This window comes from Pan paniscus, chromosome 14 (assembly GCF_029289425.2).
Source record: "Pan paniscus chromosome 14, NHGRI_mPanPan1-v2.0_pri, whole genome shotgun sequence".
Taxonomy (NCBI): domain Eukaryota; kingdom Metazoa; phylum Chordata; class Mammalia; order Primates; family Hominidae; genus Pan; species Pan paniscus.
Genome location: NC_073263.2, coordinates 15817033 through 15844056, shown reverse-complemented (window position 1 = coordinate 15844056; position 27024 = coordinate 15817033).

The window sequence follows — 27024 nt, the reverse complement described above, 5'->3', positions numbered from 1 at the left end:
TTTACAGTATATAAAATGTATTTGGTGTACTTTTAGTTAATATTATATGTACAATATATGAAATATATTTACTGTACTTTTTGATATTTTATGTACAGTATATGAGATATATTTGGTGTCCTTTGATATTTATTGTAAATTATGAAATATATACTTGGTGTAGTTTTTGATATTTTACATAGTGTGTGTCATATATATTCACTGTCCTTTTTGATATTTTATTTACGGTATATAATATACATTTGGTGTGATTTTTGAAATTTTATGTACAGTATATTAAATATAATTACTGTAGTTTTTGATAGTTTACAGTATATATAACACATATTTGGTGTACTTTTTGGTATTTTATGTACAGTATGTAATATATATTTACTGTAATTTTTGATATTTTATTTACAGTTTATAAAATGTATTTGGTGTACTTTTAGTTAATATTATATGTACAATATATGAAATATATTTACTGTAGTTTTTGATATTTTATGTACAGTATATAAGATATATTTAGTGTCCTTTTGATATATTATGTGAATTATATAGTATATATTTGGTGTAGTTTTTGATATTTTACATAGGTTGTGTAATATATATTTACTGTACTTTTTGATATTTTATTTACAGTATATAATATACTTTTGGTGTAATTTTTGATATTTTATGTACAGTATATTAAATATAATTACTGTAGTATTTGATAGTATATTTACAGTATATATACCACATATTTGGTGTACTTTTTGATGTTTTATGTACATTATGTAATATATATTTACTGTATATTTGGATATTTTATTTACAGTATATAAAATGAATTTGGTGTACTTTTAGTTAATATTATATGTACAATATATGAAATATATTTACTGTACTTTTTGATATTTTATGTAGAGTATATAAGATATATTTGGTGTACCTCTGATATTTTGTGTAAATTATAAAATATATATCTGGTGCAGTTTTTGATATTTTACATAGAGTGTAATATATATTTACTGTACTTTTTGATATTTTTTTACAGTATATAATATACATTTGGTGTAATTTTTGATATTTCATGTACAGTATATTCAATATAATTACTGTAGTTTTTGATAGTTTATTTACAGTATATATAACACATACTTGGTGTACTTTTTGGTAATTTATGTACAGTATGTAATATATATTTACTGTTATTTTGATATTTTATTTACAGTATATAAAATGTATTTGGTGTACTTTTAGTTATTATTATATGTACAATATAGGAAACATATTTACTGTAATTTTTGATATTTTATGTACAGTATATAAGATATATTTGTTGCCCTTCTCATATTTTATGTAAATTATATAATATATATTTGGTGTAGTTTTTGATATTTTACATAGGGTGTGTCATATATATTTACTGTACTTTTTGATATTTTATTTACAGTATATAATATGCATTTTGTGTAATTTTTGTATTTTATGTACAGTATATTAAATAAAAATACTGTAGTTTTTGATAGTTTATTTACAGTATATATAGCACATCTTTTGTGTACTTTTTGATATTTTATGTACAGTATGTAACATATATTAACTGTACATTTTGAAATTTTATTTACATTATATAAAATGTATTTGGTGTACTTTTAGTTAATATTATATGTACAATATATGAAATATATTTACTGTACTTTTTGATATTTTATGTACAGTATATAACATATATTTGGTGTCCTTTTCATATTTTATGTGAATCATATAATATATATTTGGTGTAGTTTTTGATAATTTACGTAGAGTGTAATATACATTTACTGTCCTTTATCATATTTTATTAAGACTATATAATATACATTTGGTGTAATTTTTGATATTTTATATACAGTATATTCAATATAATTACTGTAGTTTTTCATAGTTTATTTACAGTATACATAAAACATATTTGGTCTACTTTTTGATATTTTATGTACAGTATGTGATATAATTACTGTACTTTTTGATATTTTATTTACAGTATATAAAATGTATTTGGTGTACTTTTAGTTAATATTATATATACAGTATATGAAATACATTTACTGTACTTTTTTATATTTTATGTACAGTATATAAGATATATTTGGTGTCCTTTTGATATTTTATGTAAATTATATAATATATATTTGGTGTAGTATTTGATATTTTACATTGGGTGTGTCATATATATTTACTGTCCTTTTTGATATTTTATTTACAGTATATAATATATAATTGGTGTAATTTTGAATATTTTATGTACAGTATACTAAATATAATTACTGTAGTTTTTGATAGTTTATTTACAGTATATATAACACATATTTGGTATAGTTTTTGATATATTATATACAGTATGTAATATATATTTATTGTACTTTTTGATATTTTATTTAGAGTATATAAAATGTGCTTGGTGTACTTTTAGTTAATATTATATGTACAATATATGAAATGTATTTACTGTACTTTTTGATATTTTATGTACAGTATATAAGATATATTTGTTGGCCTTCTCATATTTTATGTAAATTATATAATATTATTTGGTGTAGTTTTTGATATTTTACATAGGGTGTGTACTATATATTTACTGTCATTTTTGATATTTTATTTATAGTATATAATTTACATTTGGTGTAATTTTTGATACTTTATATATAGTACATTGAATATAATTACTGTAGTTTTTGATAATTACAGTATATATAACACATATTTGGTGTACTTTTTGATATTTTATGTACAGTATGTTATATATATTTACTGTAATTTTTGATATTTTATTTACAGTATATAAAAAGTATTTGGTGTACTTTTAGTTAATATTATATGTACAATATATGAAATATATTTACTGTAGTTTTTGATATTTTACATACAGTATATAAGATATATTTGTTGTCCTTCCGATATTTTTTGTAAATTATATAATATATATTCGGTGTAAATTTGGATATTTTACATAGGGTGTGTAATATATATTTACTGTATTTTGGATATTTTATTTACAGTATATAATTTACATTTGGTGTAATTTTTGATATTTTATATACAGTACATTGAATATAATTACTGTAGTTTTTGATATTTACAGTATATATAACAGATATTTGGTGTACTTTTTGATATTTTATGTACAGTATGTAATATATATTTACTGTACTTTTTGATATATTATTTACAGTATATAAAATGTATTTGGTGTACTTTTAGTTAATAATATATGTACAATATATGAAATATATTTACTGTACTTTTTGATATTTTGTACAGTATATAAGATATATTTGGTGTACTGTTGATATTTTATGTAAATTAAATAATATTTATTTGGTGCAGATTTGATATTTTACATACAGTGTAATATATATTTACTGTAATTTTCATATTTTATTTACAGTATATAATATACATTAGGTGTAATTTTTGATATTTTATGTACTGTATATTAGACATAATTACTGTAATTTTTGATAGTTTATTTAGAGTATATATAACACATATTTGGTGTAATTTTTGATATATTATGTACAGTATGTAATGTAAATTTACTGTAATTTTTGATATTTTATTTACAGTATATAAAATGTATTTGGTGTACTTTTAGTAAATATTATATGTACAATATATGAAATATATTTACTGTACTTTTTGATATTTTATGTAGCATATATAAGGTACACTTGGTGTCCTTTTGATATTTTATGTAAATTATATAATATATATTTTGTGTAGTTTTTGATAATTTACATAGAGTGAAATATATATTTACTGTCCTTTTTCGTATTTTATTTAGAGTATATAATATACATTTGGTGTAATTTTTGATATTTTAAGTACAGTATATTAAATATAATTACTGTAGTTTTTGATAGTTTATTTACAGTACATATAACACATATTTGGTGTACCTTTTGATATTTTATGTACTGTATGTAATATATATTTACTGAACTTTTGAAATTTTATTTACAGTATATAAAATGTATTTGCTGTACTTTTAGTTAATATTATATGTACAATATATGAAACATATTTACTGTAGTTTTTGATATTTTATGTACAGTATATAAGATATATTTGGTGGCCTTTTGATATTTTATGTAAATTATATAATATATATTTGGTGTAGTTTTTGATATTTTACATAGGGTGTGTAATATATATTTACCGTCCTTTTTGATATTTTCTTTACACTATATAATATACATTTGGTGTAATTTTTGATATTTTATGTACAGTATATTAAATATATTTACTGTAGTTTTTGATATTTTACGTACAGTATATAGGATATATTTGGTGTCCTTCCGATATTTTTTGTAAATTATATAATATATATTTGGTGTAATATTTGATATTTTACATAGGGTGTGTAATATATATTTACTGTATTTTGGATATATTATTTACACTATATAATGTACATTTGGAGTAATTTTTGACATTTTATGTACAGTATATTAAATATAATTACTGTAGTTTTTGATAGTTTATTTACAGTATATATAACACGTTTGGTGTACTTTTTGATATTATATGTACAGTATGCAATATATATTTACTGTAGTTTTTGATATTTTATTTACAGTATACAAAATGTATTTGTTGTACTTTTAGTTAATATTATATGTACAATATATGAAATATATTTACTGTAGTTTTTGATATTTTATGTACAGTATATAAGATATATTTGGTGTCCTTCCGATATTTTTTGTAAAGTGTATAATATATATTTGGTGTAATTTTTGATATTTTACATAGGGTGTGTAATATATATTTACTGTATTTTGGATATATTATTTACACTATATAATGTACATTTGGAGTAATTTTTGATATTTTATGTACAGTATATTAAATATAATTACTGTAGTTTTTTATAGTTTATTTACAGTATATATAACACGTATTTGGTGTACTATTTGATATTTTATGTACAGTATGTAATATATATTTACTGTAATTTTTGATATTTTATTTACTGTATAGAAAATGTATTTGGTGTACTTTTAGTTAATAATATATGTACAATATATGAAATATATATACTGTACTTTTTGATATTTTATGAACAGTATATAAGATATATTTGGTGTCCTTTTGATATTTTATGTAAATTATATAATCTATATTTGGTGTAGTTTTTTATATTTTACATAGGGTGTGTAGTATATATTTACTGTCCTTTTTGATATTTTATTTACAGTATATAATTTACATTTGGTGTAATTTTTGATAATTTATATACAGTACATTGAATATAATTACTGTAGTTTTTGATAATTACAGTATATATAACACATATTTGGTGTACTTTTTGATATTTTATGTACAGTATGTAACATATATTTACTGTAATTTTGATATTTCATTTACAGAATATAAAATGTATTTGGTGTACTTTTAGTTAATATTATATGTACAATATATGAAATATATTTACTGTACTATTTGATATTTTATGTAGAGTATATAAGATATATTTGGTGTCCTTTTGATATTTTATGTAAATTATATAATATACATTTGGTGTAGTTTTTGATATTTTACATAGGGTGTGTCGCATATATTTACTATCCTATTTGATATTTTATTTACAGTTTATATTATACATTTGGTGTAATTTTTGATATTTTATGTACACTATATTAAATATAATTACTGTAGTTTCTGATAGTTTATTTAGAGTATATATAACACATATCTGGTGTACTTTTTGATATTTTATGTACAGTATGTAATATATATTTACTGTAATTTTTGATATTTTATTTACAGTATATAAAATGTATTTGGTGGACTTTTATTTAATATTATATGTACAATATATGTAATATATTTAGTGTACTTTTTGATATTTTACGTACAGTATATAAGATATATTTGGTGTCCTTCCGATATTTTTTGTAAATTATATAATATATATTTGGTGTAAATTTGTATATTTTACATAGGGTGTGTAATATATATTTACTGTATTTTGGATATTTTATTTACACTATATAATGTACATTTGGAGTAATTTTTGATATTTTATGAACAGTATATTGAATATAATTACTGTAGTTTTTGATGGTTTATTTACAGTATATATAACACATATTTGGTGTACTTTTTGATATTTTATGTACAGTATGTAATATAAATTTACTGTACTTTCTGATATTTAATTTACAGTATATAAAATGTATTTGGTGTACTTTTAGTTAATATTATATGTACATTATATGAAATATATTTACTGTAGTTTTTGATATTTTACGTACAGTATATAGGATATATTTGGTGTCCTTTTGATATTTATTGTAAATTATATAATATATATTTGGTGTAGTTTTTGATATTTTACATAGTGTGTGTCATATATATTCACTGTCCTTTTTGATATTTTATTTACAGTATATAATATACATTTGGTGTGATTTTTGTTATTTTATGTACAGCATATTATATATAATTACTGAAGTTTTTGATAGTTTACAGTATATATAACACATATTTGGTGTACTTTTTGATATTTTATGTACAGTATGTAATATATATTTTCTGTACTTTCTAATATTTTATTTACAGTATATAAAATGTATTTGGTGTACTTTTAGTTAATATTATATGTACAATATATGAAATATATTTACTGTAGTTTTTGATATTTTATGTACAGTATATAAGATATATTTGGTGTCCTTTTGATATTTATTGTAAATTATATAATATATATTTGGTGTAGTTTTTGATATTTTACATAGTGTGTGTCATACATATTCTCTCTCCTTTTTGATATTTTATTTACAGTATATAATACACATTTGGTGTGATTTTTGATATTTTATGTACAGTATATTAAATATAATTACTGTAGTTTTTGATAGTTTACAGTATATATAACACATATTTGGTGTACATTTGATATTTTATGTACAGTATGTAATATATATTTACTGTAAATTTGATATTTTATTTACAGTATATAAAATGTATTTGGTGTACTTTTAGTTAAAATTATATGTACAATATATGAAATATATTTACTGTAGTTTTTGCTATTTTACGTACAGTATATAGGATATATTTGTTGTCCTTTTGATATTTATTGTAAATTATATAATATATATTTGGTGTAGTTTTTGATAATTTACATAGTGTGTGTCATGTATATTCACTGTCCTTTTTGATATTTTATTTACAGTATATAATATACATTTGGTGTGATTTTTGATATTTTATGTACAGCATATTATACACAATTACTGAAGTTTTTGATAGTTTACAGTATATATAACACATATTTGGTGTACTTTTTGATAATTTATGTACAGTATGTAATATACATTTACTGTAATTTTTGATATTTTATTTACAGTATAAAAAATGTATTTGGTGTACTTTTAATTAATATTATATATACAATATAAGAAATATATTTACTGTACATTTTGATATTTTATGTACAGTATATAAGATATATTTGGTGTCCTTTTGATATTTTATGTAATTTATATAATATATATTTGGTGTAGTTTGTGATATTTTACATAGGTTGTGTAATATATATTTACGGTATTTTTGATATCATATTTACAGTATATAATATACATTTGGTGTAATTTTTGATATTTTATGTACAGTATATTAAATATATTTACTGTAGTTTTCATAGTTTTTTTACAGTATATATAACACATATTTGGTGTACTTTTTGGTATTTTATGTACAGTATGTAATATATATTTACTGTAATTTTTGATATTTTATTTACAGTATATCAAATGTATTTGGTGTACTTTTGTTTAATAATATATGTACAATATATGAAACATACTGTACTTTTTGATATTTTATGTACAGTATATAAGATATATTTGGTGTCCTATTGATATTTTATGTAAATTATATAATATATATTTGGTGTAGTTTTTGATATTTTACATAGGGTGTGTAGTATGTATTTACTGTCCTTTTTGATATTTTATTTACACTATATAATTTACATTTGGTGTAATTTTTGATAATTTATATACAGTACATTGAATATAATTACTGTAGTTTTTGATAATTACAGTATATACAACAGATATTTGGTGTACTTTTTGATATTTTATGTACAGTATGTAATATATATTGACTGTAATTTTTGATATTTTATTTACAGTATATAAAATGTATTTGGTGTACTTTTAGTTAATATTATATGTACAATATATGAAATATATTTACTGGAGTTTTTATTATTTTACGTACAGTATATAAGATATATTTGGTGTCCTTCCGATATTTTTTGTAAATTATATAATATATATATGGTGTAAATTTGGATATTTTACATAGTGTGTGTAATATATATTTACTGTATTTTGGATATTTTATTTACACTATATAATGTACATTTCAAGTAATTTTTGATATTTTATGTACAGTATATTGAATATAATTACTGTAGTTTTTGATAGTTTATTTACAGTATATATAACACATATTTGGTGAACATTTTGATATTTTATGTACAGTATGTAATATATATTTAGTGTACTTTTCATATTTTATTTACAGTATATAAAATGTATTTGGTGTAATTTTAGTTAATATTAAATGTCCAGTATATGAAATATATTTACTGTACTTTTTGATATTTTATGTACAGTATATAAGATATATTTGGTGTCCTTTTGATATTTTATGTAAATTATATAATATATATTTGGTGTAGTTTTTGATATTTTACATAGTGTGTGTCATATATATTCACTGTCCTTTTTGATATTTTATTTACGGTATATAATATACATTTGGTGTGATTTTTGATATTTTATGTACAGTATATTAAATATAATTACTGTACTTTTTGATAGTTTACAGTATATATAACACATATTTGGTGTACATTTTGATACTTTATGTACAGTATGTAATATATATTTAGTGTAATTTTTGATATTTTATATACAGTATATAAAATGTATTTGGTGTACTTTTAGATAATATCATATGTACAATATATGAAATATATTTACTGTACATTTTGATATTTTATGTACAGTATATAAGATATATTTGGTGACCTTTTGATATTTTATGTAAATTATATAATATATATTTGGAGTAGTTTTTGATATTTTACATAGGGTGTGTCATATATATTTACTGTACTTTTTGATATTTTATTTACAGTAAATAATATGCATTTGGTGCAATTTTTGATATTTTATGTACAGTATATTAAATATAATTACTGTACTTTTGATAGTTTATTTAGAGTATATATAACACATATTTGGTGTACATTTTGATATTTTATGAACAGTATGTAATATATATTTACTGTACTTTTTGATATTTTATTTACAGTATATAAAATGTATTTGTTGTACTTTTAGTTAATATTATATATACAATATATGAAATATATTTACTGTACTTTTTGATATTTTATGTAGAGTAAATAATATATATTTGATGTCCTTTTGATATTTTATGTGAATTTTATAATATATATTTGGTGTAGTTTTTGATATTTTACATAGGGTGTGTAATATATATTTACTGTAATTTTTGATATTTTATTTACAGTAAATAATATACATTTGGTGTATTTTTTGATATTTTATGTACAGTATATTAAATATAATTACTGTAGTTTTTGATAGTTTATTTACAGTATATATAACACATATTTGGTGTAGTTTTTGATATTTTATGTACAGTATGTAATATATATTTTCTGTAATTTTTTATAATTTATTTACATTATATAAAATGTATTTGGTGTACTTTTAGTTAATGTTATATATACAATATATGAAATATATTTACTGTACATTTTGATATTTTATGTACAGTATAGAAGATATATTTGGTGTCCTTTTGATATTTTATTTACATTATACAAAATATATTTGGTGTACTTTTAGTTAATAATATATGTACAATATATGAAATATATACACTGTACTTTATGATATTTTATGTACAATATATAAGATATATTTGGTGACCTCTTTATATTTTATGTAAATTATATAATATATATATGGTGTAGTTTTTGATATTTTACATAGGGTGTGTAGTATATATTTACTGTCCTTTTTGATATTTTATTTACAGTATATAATTTACATTTGGTGTAATTTTTGATATTTTATATACACTACATTGAATATAATTACTGTAGTTTTTGATATTTACAGTATATGTAACACATATTTGGTGTACTTATTGATATTTTATGTACAGTATGTAATATATATTTACTGTAATTTTTGATATTTTATTTACAGTATGTAAAATGTATTTGTTGTTCTTTTAGTTAATATTATATGTACAATATATGAAATATATTTACTGTAGTTTTTGATATTTTACGTAAAGTATATAGGATATATTTGCTGTCCTTCCGATATTTTTTGTAAATTATGTAATATATATTTGGTGTAATTTTTGATATTTTACATAGGGTGTGTAATATATATTTACTGTATTTTGGATATTTTATTTACACTATATAATGTACATTTGGAGTAATTTTTGACACTTTATGTACATTATATTAAATATAATTACTGTAGTTTTTGATAGATTATTTACAGTATATATAAAACATATTTGGTGTATTTTTGATATTTTATGTACAGTATGTAATGTATATTTACTGTACTTTTTGATATTTTATTTACAGTATATAAAATGTATTTGGTGTACTTTTAGTTAATATTATATGTACAATATATGAAATATATTTACTGTACTTTTTGATATTTTGTGTAGAGTATATAAGATATATTTGGTGTCCTTTTGATATTTATTGTAAATTATATAATATATATTTGGTGTAGTTTTTGATATTTTACATAATTTGTGTCATATATATTCACTGTCCTTTTTGATATTTTATTTACGGTATATAATATACATTTGGTGTGATTTTTGATATTTTATGTACAGTATATTGAATATAATAACTGTACTTTTTGATAGTTTACAGTATATATAACACATATTTGGTGTACATTTTGATATTTTATGTACAGTATGTAATATATATTTAGTGTAATTTTTGATATTTTATTTACACTATATAAAATTTATTTGGTGTACTTTTAGTTAATATCATATGTACAATATATGAAATATATTTACTGTACTTTTTGATATTTTATGTACAGTATATAAGATATATTTGGTGTCCTTTTGATATTTTATGTAAATTATATAATATATATTTGGTGTAGCTTTTGATATTTTACATAGGGTGTGTAGTATATATTTACTGTCCTTTTTGATATTTTATTTACAGTATATAATTTACATTTGGTGTAATTTTTGATAATTTATATACAGTACATTGAATATAATTACTGTAGTTTTTGATAATTACAGTATATACAACACATATTTGGTGTACTTTTTGATATTTTATGTACAGTATGTAATATATATTTACTGTAATTTTTGATATTTTATTTACAGTATATAAAATGTATTTGTTGTACTTTTAGTTAATATTATATGTACAATATATGAAATATATTTACTGTAGATTTTGATATTTTACGTACAGTATATAAGATATATTTGGTGTCCTTCCGATATTTTTTGTAAATTATATAATATATATTTGGTGTAAATTTGGATATTTTACATAGGGTGTGTAATATATATTTACTGTATTTTGGATATTTTATTTACACTATATAATGTACATTTGGAGTAATTTTTGATATTTTATGAAGAGTATATTGAATATAATTACTGTAGTTTTTGATGGTTTATTTAAAGTATATATAACACATATTTGGTGTACTTTTTGATATTTTATGTACATTATGTAATATATATTTAGTGTACTTTCTAATATTTTATTTACAGTATATAAAATGTATTTGGTGTACTTTTAGTTAATATTACATGAACAATATATGAAATATATTTACTGTAGTTTTTGATATTTTATGTACAGTATATAAGATATATTTGTTTTCCTTTTGATATTTATTGTAAATTATATAATATATATTTGGTGTAGTTTTTGATATTTTACATAGTGTGTGTCATATATATTCTCTGTCCTTTTTGATATTTTATTTACAGTACATAATATACATTTGGTGTGATTTTTGATGTTTTATGTACAGTATATTAAATATAATTACTGTAGTTTTTGATAGTTTACAGTATATATAACACATATTTGGTGTACTTTTTGATATTTTATGTACAGTATGTAATATATATTTACTGTAATTTTTGATATTTTATTTACACTATATCAAATGTATTTGGTGTACTTTTAGTTAATAATATATGTACAATATATGAAATATATATACTGTACTTTTTTATATTTTATGTCCAGTATATAAGATATATTTGGTGTCCTTTTGATATTTTATGTAAATTATATAATATATATTTGGTGTAGTTTTTGATATTTTACATAGGGAGTGTAGTATATATTTACAGTCCTTTTTGATATTTTATTTACAGTATATAATTTACATTTGGTGTAATTTTTGATAATTTATATACAGTACATTGAATATAATTACTGAAGTTTTTGATAATTACAGTATATACAACACATATTTGGTGTACTTTTTGATATTTTATGTACAGTATGTAATATATATTTACTGTAATTTTTGATAATTTATTAAAAGTATATAAAATGTATCTGTTGTACTTTTAGTTAATATTATATGTACAATATATGAAATATATTTACTGTAGTTTTTGATATTTTACGTACATTATATAAGATATATTTGGTGTCCTTCCGATATTTTTTGTAAATTATATAATATATATTTGGTGTAAATTTGGATATTTTACATAGGGTGTGTAATATATATTTACTGTATTTTAGATATTTTATTTACACCATATAATGTACATTTGGAGTAATTTTTGATATTTTATGTACAGTATATTGAATATAATTACTGTAGTTTTTGATAGTTTATTTACAGTATATATAACACATATTTCGTGTACTTTTTGATATTTTATCTACAGTATGTAATATATATTTACTGTACTTTCAGATATTTTATTTACAGTATATAAAATGTATTTGGTGTACTTTTAGTTAATATTATATGTACAATATATGAAATATATTTACTGTAGTTTTTGATATTTTACGTACAGTATATAGGATATATTTGGTGTCCTTTTGATATTTATTGTAAATTATATAATATATATTTGGTGTAGTTTTTGATATTTTACATAGTGTGTGTCATATATATTCACTGTCCTTTTTGATATTTTATTTACAGTATATAATATACATTTGGGGTGATTTTTGATATTTTATGTACAGCATATTATATATAATTACTGAAGTTTTTGATAGTTTACAGTATATATAACACATACTTGGTGTACTTTTTGATATTTTATGTACAGTATGTAATATATATTTACTGTACATTCTAATATTCTATTTACAGTATATAAAATGTATTTGGTGTACTTTTAGTTAATTTTATATGTAGAATATATGAAATATATTTACTCTAGTTTTTGATATTTTATGTACACTATATAAGATATATTTGGTGTCCTTTTGATATTTATTGTAAATTATATAATATATATTTGGTGTAGTTTTTGATATTTTACATAGTGTGTGTCATATATATTCTCTGTCCTTTTTGATATTTTATTTACAGTATATAATATACATTTGGTGTGATTTTTGATATTTTATGTACAGTATATTAAATATAATTTCTGTAGTTTTTGATAGTTTACAGTATATATAACACATATTTGGTGTAATTTTTGATATTTTATGTACAGTATGTAATATATATTTGCTGTAATTTTTGATATTTTATTTACAGTATATAAAATGTATTTGGTGTACTTTTAGTTAAAATTATATGTACAATATATGAAATATATTTTCTGTAGTTTTTGATATTTTACGTACAGTATATAGGATATATTTGGTGTCCTTTTGATATTTATTGTAAATTACATAATATATATTTGGTGTAGTTTTTGATAATTTACATAGTGTGTGTCATGTATATTCACTGTCCTTTTTGATATTTTATTTACAGTATATAATATACATTTGGTGTAATTTTTGATATTTTATGTACAGCATATTATACATAATTACTGAAATTTTTGATAGTTTACAGTGTATATAACACATATTTCGTGAACTTTTTGATATTTTATGTACAGTATGTAATATATATTTAGTGTCCTTTTCATATTTTTTTTACAGTATATAAAATGTATTTGGTGTACTTTTAGTTAATATTATATGTCCAATATATGAAATATATTTACTGTACTTTTTGATATTTTATGTACAGTATATAAGATATATTTGGTGTCCTTTTGATATTTTATGTAAATTATATAATATATATTTTGTGTAGTTTATGATATTTTACATAGGGTGTGTAGTATATATTTACTGTCCTTTTTGATATTTTATTTACAGTATATAATTTGTATATTGTGTAATTTTTGATAATTTTTATAACGTACATTGAAATTAATTAATGTAGTTTTTGATAATTACAGTATATATAACACTTATTTGGTGTACTTTTTGATATTTTATGTACAGTATGTAATATATATTTACTGTAATTTTTCATATTTTATTTACAGTATATAAAATGTATTTGTTGCACTTTTAGTTAATATTATATGTACAATATATGAAATATATTTACTGGAGTTTTTATTATTTTACGTACAGTATATAAGATATATTTGGTGTCCTTCCGATATTTTTTGTAAATTATATAATATATATTTGGTGTAAATTTGGATATTTTACATAGTGTGTGTAATATATATTTACTGTATTTTGGATATTTTATTTACACTATATAATGTACATTTCAAGTAATTTTTGATATTTTATGTACAGTATATTGAATATAATTACTGTAGTTTTTGATAATTACACAATATATAACACATATTTGGTGTACTTTTTGATATTTTATGTACAGTATGTAATATATATTTACTGTAATTTTTGATATTTTATTTACAGTATATAAAATGTATTTGGTGTACTTTTAGTTAATATTATATGTACAATATATGAAATATATTTACTGTACTTTTTGATATTTTATGTACAGTATATGAGATATATTTGGTGTCCTTTGATATTTATTGTAAATTATAAAATATATACTTGGTGTAGTTTTTGATATTTTACATAGTGTGTGACATATATATTCACTGTCCTTTTTGATATTTTATTTACGGTATATAATATACATTTGGTGTGATTTTTGAAACTTTATGTACAGTATATTAAATATAATTACTGTAGTTTTTGATAGTTTACAGTATATATAACACATATTTGGTGTACTTTTTGATATTTTATGTACAGTATGTAATATATATTTACTGTAATTTTTGATATTTTATTTACACTATATAATATGTATTTGGTGTTCTTTTAGTTAATATTATATGTACAATATATGTAATATATTTACTGTACTTTTTGATATTTTACATACAGTATATAAGATATATTTGATGACCTTCCGATATTTTTTGTAAATTATATAATATATATTTGGTGTAAATTTGGATATTTTACATAGGGTGTGTAATATATATTCACTGTATTTTGGATATTTTATTTACACCATATAATCTACATTTGGAGTAATTTTTGATATTTTATGTACAGTATATTGAATATAATTACTGTAGTTTTTAATAGTTTATTTACAGTATATATAACACATATTTGGTGTACTTTTTGATATTTTATGTATAGTATGTAATATATATTTACTGTAATTTTTGATATTTTATTTACAGTATATAAAATGTATTTGGTGTACTTTTGGTTAATATTATATGTACAATATATGAAATATATTTACTGTAGTTTTTGATATTTTACGTACAGTATATAGGATATATTTGGTGTCCTTCCGATATTTTTTGTAAATTATATAATGTATATTTGGTGTAATATTTGATATTTTACATAGGGTGTGTAATATATATTTACTGTATTTTGGATATATTATTTACACTATATAATGTACATTTGGAGTAATTTTTGACATTTTATGTACAGTATATTAAATATAAATACTGTAGTTTTTGATACTTTATTTACAGTATATATAACACATATTTGGTGTATTTTTGATATTTTATGTACAGTATGTAATGTATATTTACTGTACTTTTTGATATTTTATTTACAGTATATAAAATGTATTTGGTGTACTTTTAGTTAATATTATATGTACAATATATGAAATATATTTACTGTACTTTTTGATATTTTATGTACAGTATATAAGATATACTTGGTGTCCTTTTGATATTTATTGTAAATTATATAATATATATTTTGTGTAGTTTTTGATATTTTACATAGTGTGTGTCATATATATTCACTGACCTTTTTGATATTTTATTTACAGTATATAATATACATTTGGTGTGATTTTTGATATTTTATGTACAGTATATTATATATAATTACTGAAGTTTTTGATAATTTACAGTATATATCACACATATTTGGTGTACTTTTTGATATTTTATGTACAGTATGTAATATATATTTACTGTAATTTTTGATATTTTATTTACAGTATATAAAATGTATTTGGTGAACTTTTAGTTAATAATATATGTACAATATATGAAATATATATACTGTACTTTTCGATATTTTATGTACATCATATAAGATATACTTGGTGTCCTTTTGATATTTTATGTAAATTATATAATATATATTTGGTGTAGTTTTTGATATTTTACATAGGGTGTGTAGTATATATTTAATGTCCTTTTTGATATTTTATTTACAGTATATAATTTACATTTGGTGTAATTTTTGATAATTTATATACAGTACATTGAATATAATTACTGTAGTTTTTGATAATTACAGTATATATAACACATATTTGGTGTACTTTTTGATATTTTATGTACAGTATGTAATATATATTTACTGTATATTTGGATATTTTATTTACAGTATATAAAATGTATTTGGTGTACTTTTAGTTAATATTATATGTACAATATATGAAATATATTTACTGTACTTTTTGATATTTTATGTACACTATATAAGATATATTTGGTGTACTTTTCATATTTTGTGTAAATTATATAATATATATTTGGTGCAGATTTTGATATTTTACATAGGGTGTAATATATATTTACTGTACTTTTTGATATTTTTTTACAGTATATAATATATATTTGGTGTAATTTTTGATATTTCATGTACAGTATATTAAATATAATTACTGTAGTTTTTGATAGTTTATTTACAGTATATATAACACATACTTGGTGTACTTTTTGGTATTTTATGTACTGTATGTAATATATATTTACTGTAGTTTTTGATATTTTATTTACAGTATATAAAATGTATTTGGTGTACTTTTAGTTAATATTATATGTACAATATATGAAATATATTTACTGCACTTTTTGATATTTTATGTACAGTATATAAGATATATTTGGTGTACTGTTGATATTTTATGCAAATTATATAATATATATTTTGTGTAGTTTTTGATAATTTACATAGAGTGTAATATATATTTACTGTCCTTTTTCATATTTTATTTAGAGTATATAATATACATTTGGTGTAATTTTTGATATTTTATGTACACTATATTAAATATAATTACTGTAGTTTTTGATAGTTTTTTTACAGTATATATAACAAATATTTGGTGTATTTTTTGATATTTTATGTACAGTATGTAATATATATTTACTGAATTTTTGAAATTTTATTTACAGTATATAAAATGTATTTGCTGTACTTTTAGTTAATATTATATGTACAATATAAGAAGCAAATTTACTGTAGTTTTTGATATTTTATGTACAGTATATACGATATATTTGGTGTCCTTTTGATATTTTATGTAAATTATAAAATATATATTTGGTGTAGTTTTTGATATTTTACATAGGGTGTGTAATATATATTTACCGTCTTTTTGATATTTTCTTTACACTATATAATATACATTTGGTGTAATTTTTGATATTTTATCTACAGTATATTAAATATAATTACTGTAGTTTTTGATAGTTTATTTACAGTATATATAACACATATTTGGTGTACATTTTGATATTTTATGTACAGTATGTAATATATATTTACTGTATTTTTCAAATTTTATTTACAGTATATCAAATGTATTTGGTCTACTTTTAGTTAATATTATATGTACAATATATGAAATATATTTACTGTACTTTTTGATATTTTATGTTCAGTATATAAGATATATTTGGTGTCCTTTTGATATTTTATGTCAATTATATAATATATATTTGGTGTAGTTTTGATATTTTACATAGAGTGTAATATATATTTACTGTAATTTTTGATATTTTATTTACAGCATATAATATACATTTAGTGTAATTTTTGATATTTTATGTACAGTATATTAAATATAATTACTGTAGTTTTTGATAGTTATTTACAGTATATGTAACACATATTTGGTGTACTTTTTGATATTTTATGTACAGTATGTAATATATATTTACTGTACTTTTTGATATTTTATTTACAGTATATAAAGTGTATTTGGTGAACTTTTAGTTAATATTATATGTACAATACATGAAACATATTTACTGTACTTTTTGATATTTTAAGTAAAGTATATAAGACATACTTGGTGTCCTTTTGATATTTTATGTAAATTATATAAGTTAAATTTGGTGTAGTTTTTGATATTTTACATAGGGTGTGTAATATATATTTACTGTCCTTTTTGATATTTTATTTAGAGTGTATAATATACATTTGGTGTAATTTTTGATATTTTATGTACAGTATATTAAATATAATTACTGAAGATTTTGATAGTTTATTTACAGTATATATAACACATATTTGGTGTACTTTTTGATATTTTATGTACAGTAGATAATATATACTTACTGTACTTTTTGATATTTTATTTACAGTATATAAAATGTATTTGGTGTAGTTTTAGTTAACATTATATGTACAATATATGAAATATATTTACTGTACTTTTTGATATTTTATGTACAGTAGATAATATATACTTACTGTAAATTTTTATATTTTATTTACCGTATGTAAAATGTATTTGTTGTTCTTTTAGTTAATATTATATGTACAATATATGAAATATATTTACTGTACTTTTTGATATTTTATGTACAGTATATAATATATATTTGGTGTTCTTTTGATATTTTATGTAAATTATATAAACTATACTAGGTGTAGTTTTTGATGTTTTACATAGAGTGTAATATATATTTACTGTCATTTTTGATATTTTATTTAGAATGTATAATATACATTTGGTGTAATTATTGATATTTTATGTACAGTATATTAAATATAATTACTGAAGATTTTGATAGTTTATTTACAGTATATATAACACATATTTGGTGTACTTTTTGATATTTTATGTACAGTAGATAATATATACTTACTGTACTTTTTGATATTTTATTTACAGTATATAAAATGTATTTGGTGTAGTTTTAGTTAACATTATATGTACAATATATGAAATATATTTACTGTACTTTTTGATATTTTATGTACAGTATATAATATATATTTGGTGTACTTTTGATATTTTATGTAAATTATATAATATATATTTGGTGTAGTTTTTGATATTTTACATAGAGTGTAATATATATTTACTGTCATTTTTGATATTTTATTTAGAGTGTATAATATACCTTTGGTGTAATTATTGATATTTTATGTACAGTATATTAAATATAATTACTGAAGATTTTGATAGTTTATTTACAGTATATATTACGCATATTTGGTGTACTTTTTGATATTTTATGTACAGTAGATAATATATATTTACTGTAATTTTTGATATTTTATTTACAGTATGTAAAATATATTTCGTGTACTTTTAGTTAATATTATATGTACAATATATGAAAAATATTTACTGTACTTTCTGATATTTTATGTACAATATATAATATATATTTGGTGTACTTTTGATATTTTATGTAAATTATATAATATATATTTGGTGTAGTTTTTGATATTTTACATAGAGTGTAATATATATTTACTGTCATTTTTGATATTTTATTTAGACTGTATAATATACATTTGGTGTAATTTTTGATATTTTATGAACAGTATATTAAATATAATTACTGAAGATTTTGATAGTTTATTTACAGTATATATAACACATATTTGGTGTACTTTTTGATATTTTATGTACAGTAGATATTATATATTTACTGTAATTTTTGATATTATATTTACAGTATGTAAAATGTATTTGGTGTAGTTTTAGTTAATATTACATGTACAATATATGAAATATATTTACTGTACTTTTTGATATTTTATGTACAGTATATAATATATATTTGGTGTACTTTTGATATTTTATGTAAATTATATAATATATATTTGGTGTAGTTTTTGATATTTTACATAGAGTGTAATATATATTTACTGTCATTTTTGATATTTTATTTAGAATGTATAATATACATTTGGTGTAATTTTTGATATTTTATGTACAGTATGTTAAATATAATTACTGAAGATTTTGATAGTTTATTTACAGTATATATAACACATATTTGTTGTACTTTTTGATATTTTATGTGCAGTAGATAATATAAACTTACTGTAATTTTTGATATTTTACTTACAGTATGTAAAATGTATTTGGTGTGCTTTTAGTTAATTTTACATGTACAATCTATGAAATATATTTACTGTACTTTTTGATATTTTATGTACAGTATATAATATATATTTCGTGTACATTTGATATTTTATGTAAATTATTTAATATGTATTTGGTGTAGTTTTTGATATTTTACATAGAGTGTAATATTTATTTACTGTCCTTTTTGATATTTTATTTAGAGTGTATAATATACATTTGTTGTAATTTTTGATATTTTATGAACAGTATATTAAATATAATTACTGAAGATTTTGATAGTTTATTTACAGTATATATAACACATATTTGGTGTACTTTTTGATATTTTATGTACAGTAGATAATATATACTTACTGTAATTTTTGATATTTTATTTACAGTATGTAAAATGTATTTGGTGTACTTTTAGTTATTATTATATATACAATATATGAAATATATTTACTGTACTTTTTGATATTTTTTTGTACAGTATATAATATATATTTGGTGTACTTTTGATATTTTATGTAAATTAAATAATATATATTTGGTGTAGTTTTTGATATTTTACATAGAGTGTAATATATATTTACTGTCCTTTTTGATATTTTATTTAGAGTGTATAATATACATTTGGTGTAATTTTTGATATTTTATGTACAGTATATTAAATATAATTACTGAAGATTTTGATAGTTTATTACAGTATATATATATCCCATATTTGGTGTACTTTTTGATATTTTATGTACAGTAGATAATATATACTTACTGTAATTTTTGATATTTTATTTACAGTATGTAAAATGTATTTGGTGCACTTTTAGTTAATATTATATGTACAATATATGAAATATATTTACTGTACTTTTTGATATTTTATGTAGAGTATATAATATATAATTGGTGTACTTTTGATATTTTATGTAAATTATATAATATATATTTGGTGTAGTTTTTGATATTTTACATAGAGTGTAACATATATTTACTGTCCTTTTCGATATTTTATTTAGAGTGTATAATATACGTTTGGTGTAATTTTTGATATTTTATGAACAGTATATTAAATATAATTACTGAAGATTTTGATAGTTTATTTACAGTATATATAACACATATTTGGTGTGCTTTTTGATATTTTATGTACAGTAGATAATATATACTTACTGTAAATTTTATATTTTATTTACAGTATGTAAAATGTATTTGGTGTAATTTTAGTTAATATTATATGTACAATATATGAAATATATTTACTGTAATTTTTGATGTTCTATGTACAGTAGATAATATATACTTATTGTAATTTTTGATATTTTATTTACAGTATGTAAAATGTATTTGGTGTACTTTTAGGTATTATTATATGTACAATATATGAAATATATTTACTGTACTTTTTGATATTTTATGTACAGTATATAATATATATGGTGTACTTTTGATATTTTATGTAAATTAAATAATATATATTTGGTGTAGTTTTTGATATTTTACATAGAGTGTAATATATATTTACTGTGCTTTTTCATATTTTATTTAGAGTGTATAATATACATTTGGTGTAATTTTTGATATTTTATGTACAGTATATTAAATATAATTACTGAAGATTTTGATAGTTTATTACAGTATATATATATCCCATATTTGGTGTACTTTTTGATATTTTATGTACAGTAGATGATATATACTTACTGTAATTTTTGATATTTTATATACAGTATGTAAAATGTATTTGGTGTACTTTTAGTTAATATTATATGTACAATATATGAAATATATTTACTGTACTTTTTGATATTTTATGTACAGTATATAATATATATTTGGTGTACTTTTGATATTTTATGTAAATTAAATAATATATATTTGGTGTTGTTTTTGATATTTTACATAGAGTGTAATATATATTTACTGTCATTTTTGATATTTTATTTAGAGTGTATAATATACATTTGGTGTAATTTTTTATATTTTATGTACAGTATAATAAATATAATTACTGAAGATTTTGATAGTTTATTTACAGTATATATAACACATATTTGGTGTACTTTTTGATATTTTATGTACAGTAGATTATATATACTTACTGGAATTTTTTATATTTTATTTACTGTATGTAAAATGTATTTGGTGTAATTTTAGTTAATATTATATGTACAATATATGAAATATATTTACTGTACTTTTTGATATTTAATGTACAGTAGATAATATATACTTACTGTAATTTTTTATATTTTATTTAGAGTATGAAAAATGTATTTGGTGTACTTTTAGTTAATATTATATGTACAATATATGAAATATAATTACTGTACTTTTTGATATTTTATGTAGAGTATATAATATATATTTGGTGTACTTTTGATATTTTATGTAAATTATATAATATATATTTGGTGTAGTTTTTGATATTTTACATAGAGTGTAATATATATTTACTGTCCTTTTTGATATTTTATTTAGAGTGTATAATATACGTTTGGTGTAATTTTTGATATTTTATGAACAGTATATTAAATATAATTACTGAAGATTTTGATAGTTTATTTACAGTATATATAACACATATTTGGTGTGCTTTTTGATATTTTATGTACAGTAGATAATATATACTTACTGTAAATTTTATATTTAATTTACAGTATATAAAATGTATTTGGTGTACTTTTAGTTAATATTATATGTACAATATATGAAATATATTTACTGTAATTTTTGATATTCTATGTACAGTAGATATATATACTTACTGTAATTTTTTATATTTTATTTACAGTATGTAAAATGTATTTGGTGTACTTTTAGTTAATATTACATGTACAATATATGAAATATATTTACTGTACTTTTTGATATTTTATGTACAGTATATAATATATATTTGGTGTACTTTTGATATTTTATGTAAATTATATAATATATATTTGGTGTAGTTTTTGATATTTTACATAGAATGTAATATATATTTACTGTCATTTTTGATATTTTATTTAGAATGTATAATATATATTTGGTGTAATTTTTGATATTTTATGTACAGTATGTTAAATATAATTACTGAAGATTTTGATAGTTTATTTACAGTATATATAACACATATTTGGTGTACTTTTTGATATTTTATGTACAGTAGATAATATATACTTACTGTAATTTTTGATATTTTATTTACAGTATGTAAAATGTATTTGGTGTGCTTTTAGTTAATATTACATGTACAATCTATGAAATATATTTACTGTACTTTTTGATATTTTATGTACAGTATATAATATATATTTCGTGTACATTTGATATTTTATGTAAATTATATAATATATATTTGGTGTAGTTTTTGATATTTTACATAGAGTGTAATATATATTTACTGTCCTTTTTGATATTTTATTTAGAGTGTATAATATACATTTGTTGTAATTTTTGATATATTATGAACAGTATATTAAATATAATTACTGAAGATTTTGATAGTTTATTTACAGTATATATAACACATATTCGGTGTACTTTTTGTTATTTAATGTACAGTAGATAATATATACTTACTGTAATTTTTGATATTTTATTTACAGTATGTAAAATGTATTTGGTGTACTTAGTTATTATTATATGTACAATATATGAAATATATTTTCTGTCCTTTTTGATATTTTATTTAGAGTGTATAATATACATTTGGTGTAATTTTTGATATTTTATGAACAGTATATTAAATATAATTACTGAAGATTTTGATAGTTTATTTACAGTATATATAACACATATTTGGTGTACTTTTTCATATTTTATGTACAGTAGATAATATATACTTACTGTAATTTTTTATATGTTATTTACACTATGTAAAATGTATTTGTTGTACTTTTAGTTAATATTATATGTACAATATATGAAATATATTTACTGTACTTTTTGATATTTTATATACAGTATATAATATGTATTTGGTGTACTTTTGATATTTTATGTGAATTATATAATATATATTTGGTGTAGTTTTTGATATTTTACATAGAGTGTAATATATATTTCCTGTCCTTTTTGTTATTTTGTTTGGAGTGTATAATATACATTTGGAGTAATTTTTGATATTTTATGTACAGTATATTAAATATAATTACTGAAGATTTTGATAGTTTATTTACAGTATATATAACACATATTTGGTGTACTTTTTGGTATTTTAAGTACAGTAGATAATATATACTTACTGTAATTTTTTATATTTTATTTACAGCATGTAAAATGTATTTGGTGTACTTTTAGTTAATATTATATGTCCAATATATCAAATATATTTACTGTACTTTTTGATATTTTATGTAAGGTATATAATATATATTTGGTGTACTTTTGATATTTTATGTAAGTTATATAATATATATTTGGTGTAGTTTTTGATACTTTACATAGAGTGTAATATATATTTACTGTCCTTTTTGATATTTTATTTAGAGTGTATAATATACATTTGGTGTAATTTTTGATATTTTATGAACAGTATATTAAATATAATTACTGAAGATTTTGATAGTTTATTTACAGTATTTATAACACATATTTGGTGTACTTTTTGATATTTTATGTACAGTAGATAATATATACTTAATGTAATTTTTGATATTTTATTTACAGTATGTAAAATGTATTTGGTGTACTTTTAGTTAATATTATATTTACTATATATGAAATACATTTACTGTACTATTTGATATATTATGTACAGTAGATAATATATACTTACTGTAATTTATGATATTTTATTTACAGTATGTAAAATGTATTTGGTGGACTTTTAATTAATATTATATGTACAGTATATGAAATATATTTACTGTACTTTTTGATATTTTATGTACAGTATATAATATATATTTGGTGTACTTTTGATATTTTATGTAAATTATATAATATATATTTGGTGTAGTTTTTGATATTTTACATAGAGTGTAATATATATTTACTGTCATTTTTGATATATTATTTATAGTGTATAATGTACATTTGGTGTAATTTTTGATATTTTATGTACAGTATATTAAATATAATTACTGAAGATATTGATAGTTTATTTACAGTATATATAACACATATTTGGTGTACTTTTTGATATTTTATGTACAGTAGATAATATATACTTACTGTAATTTTTGATATTTTATTTACAGTATGTAAAATGTATTTGGTGTACTTTATTTAATATTATATGTACAATATATGAAATATATTTACTGTACTTTTTGATATTTTATGTACAGTAGATAATATATACTTACTGTAATTTTTGATATTTTATTTACAGTGTGTGAAATGTACTTGGTGTACTTTATTTAATATTATATGTACAATATATGAAATACATTTACTGTACTTTTTGATATTTTATGTACAGTATATAATATATATTTCGTGTACTTTTGATATTTTATGTAAATTATATAATATATATTTGGTGTAGTTTTTGATATTTTACATAGAGTGTAATATATATTTACTGTCCTTTTTGATATTTTATTTAGAATGTATAATATACATTTGGTGTAATTTTTGATATTTTATGAACAGTATATTAAATATAATTACTGAAGATTTTGATAGTTTATTTACAGTATATATAACACATATTTGGAGTACTTTTTGATATTTTATGTACAGTAGATAATATATACTTACTGTAATTTTTATATTTTATTTACAGTATGTAAAATGTATTTGTTGTACTTTTAGTTAATATTATATGTACAAAATATGAAATATATTTACTGTACTTTTTGATATTTTATGTACAGTAGTTAATATATACTTACTGTAATTTTTGATATTTTATTTACAGTATGTAAAATGTATTTGGTGTACTTTTAGTTAATATTATATGTACAATATATGAAATATATTTACTGTACTTCTTGATAATTTATGTACAGTATATAATATATATTTGGTGTACTTTTGATATTTTATGTAAATTATATAATATATACTTGGTGTAGTTTTTGATATTTTACATAGAGTGTAATATATAATTACTGTCCTTTTTGATATTTTATTTAGAGTGTATAATATACATTTGGTGTAATTTTTTATATTTTATGAACAGTATATTAAATATAATTACTGAAGATTTTGATAGTTTATTTACAGTATATATAACACATATTTGGTGTACTTTTTGATAGTTTACGTACAGTAGATAATATATACTTACTGTAATTATTTATATTTTATTTACAGTATTTAAAATGTATTTGTTGTACTTTTAGTTAATATTATATGTACAATA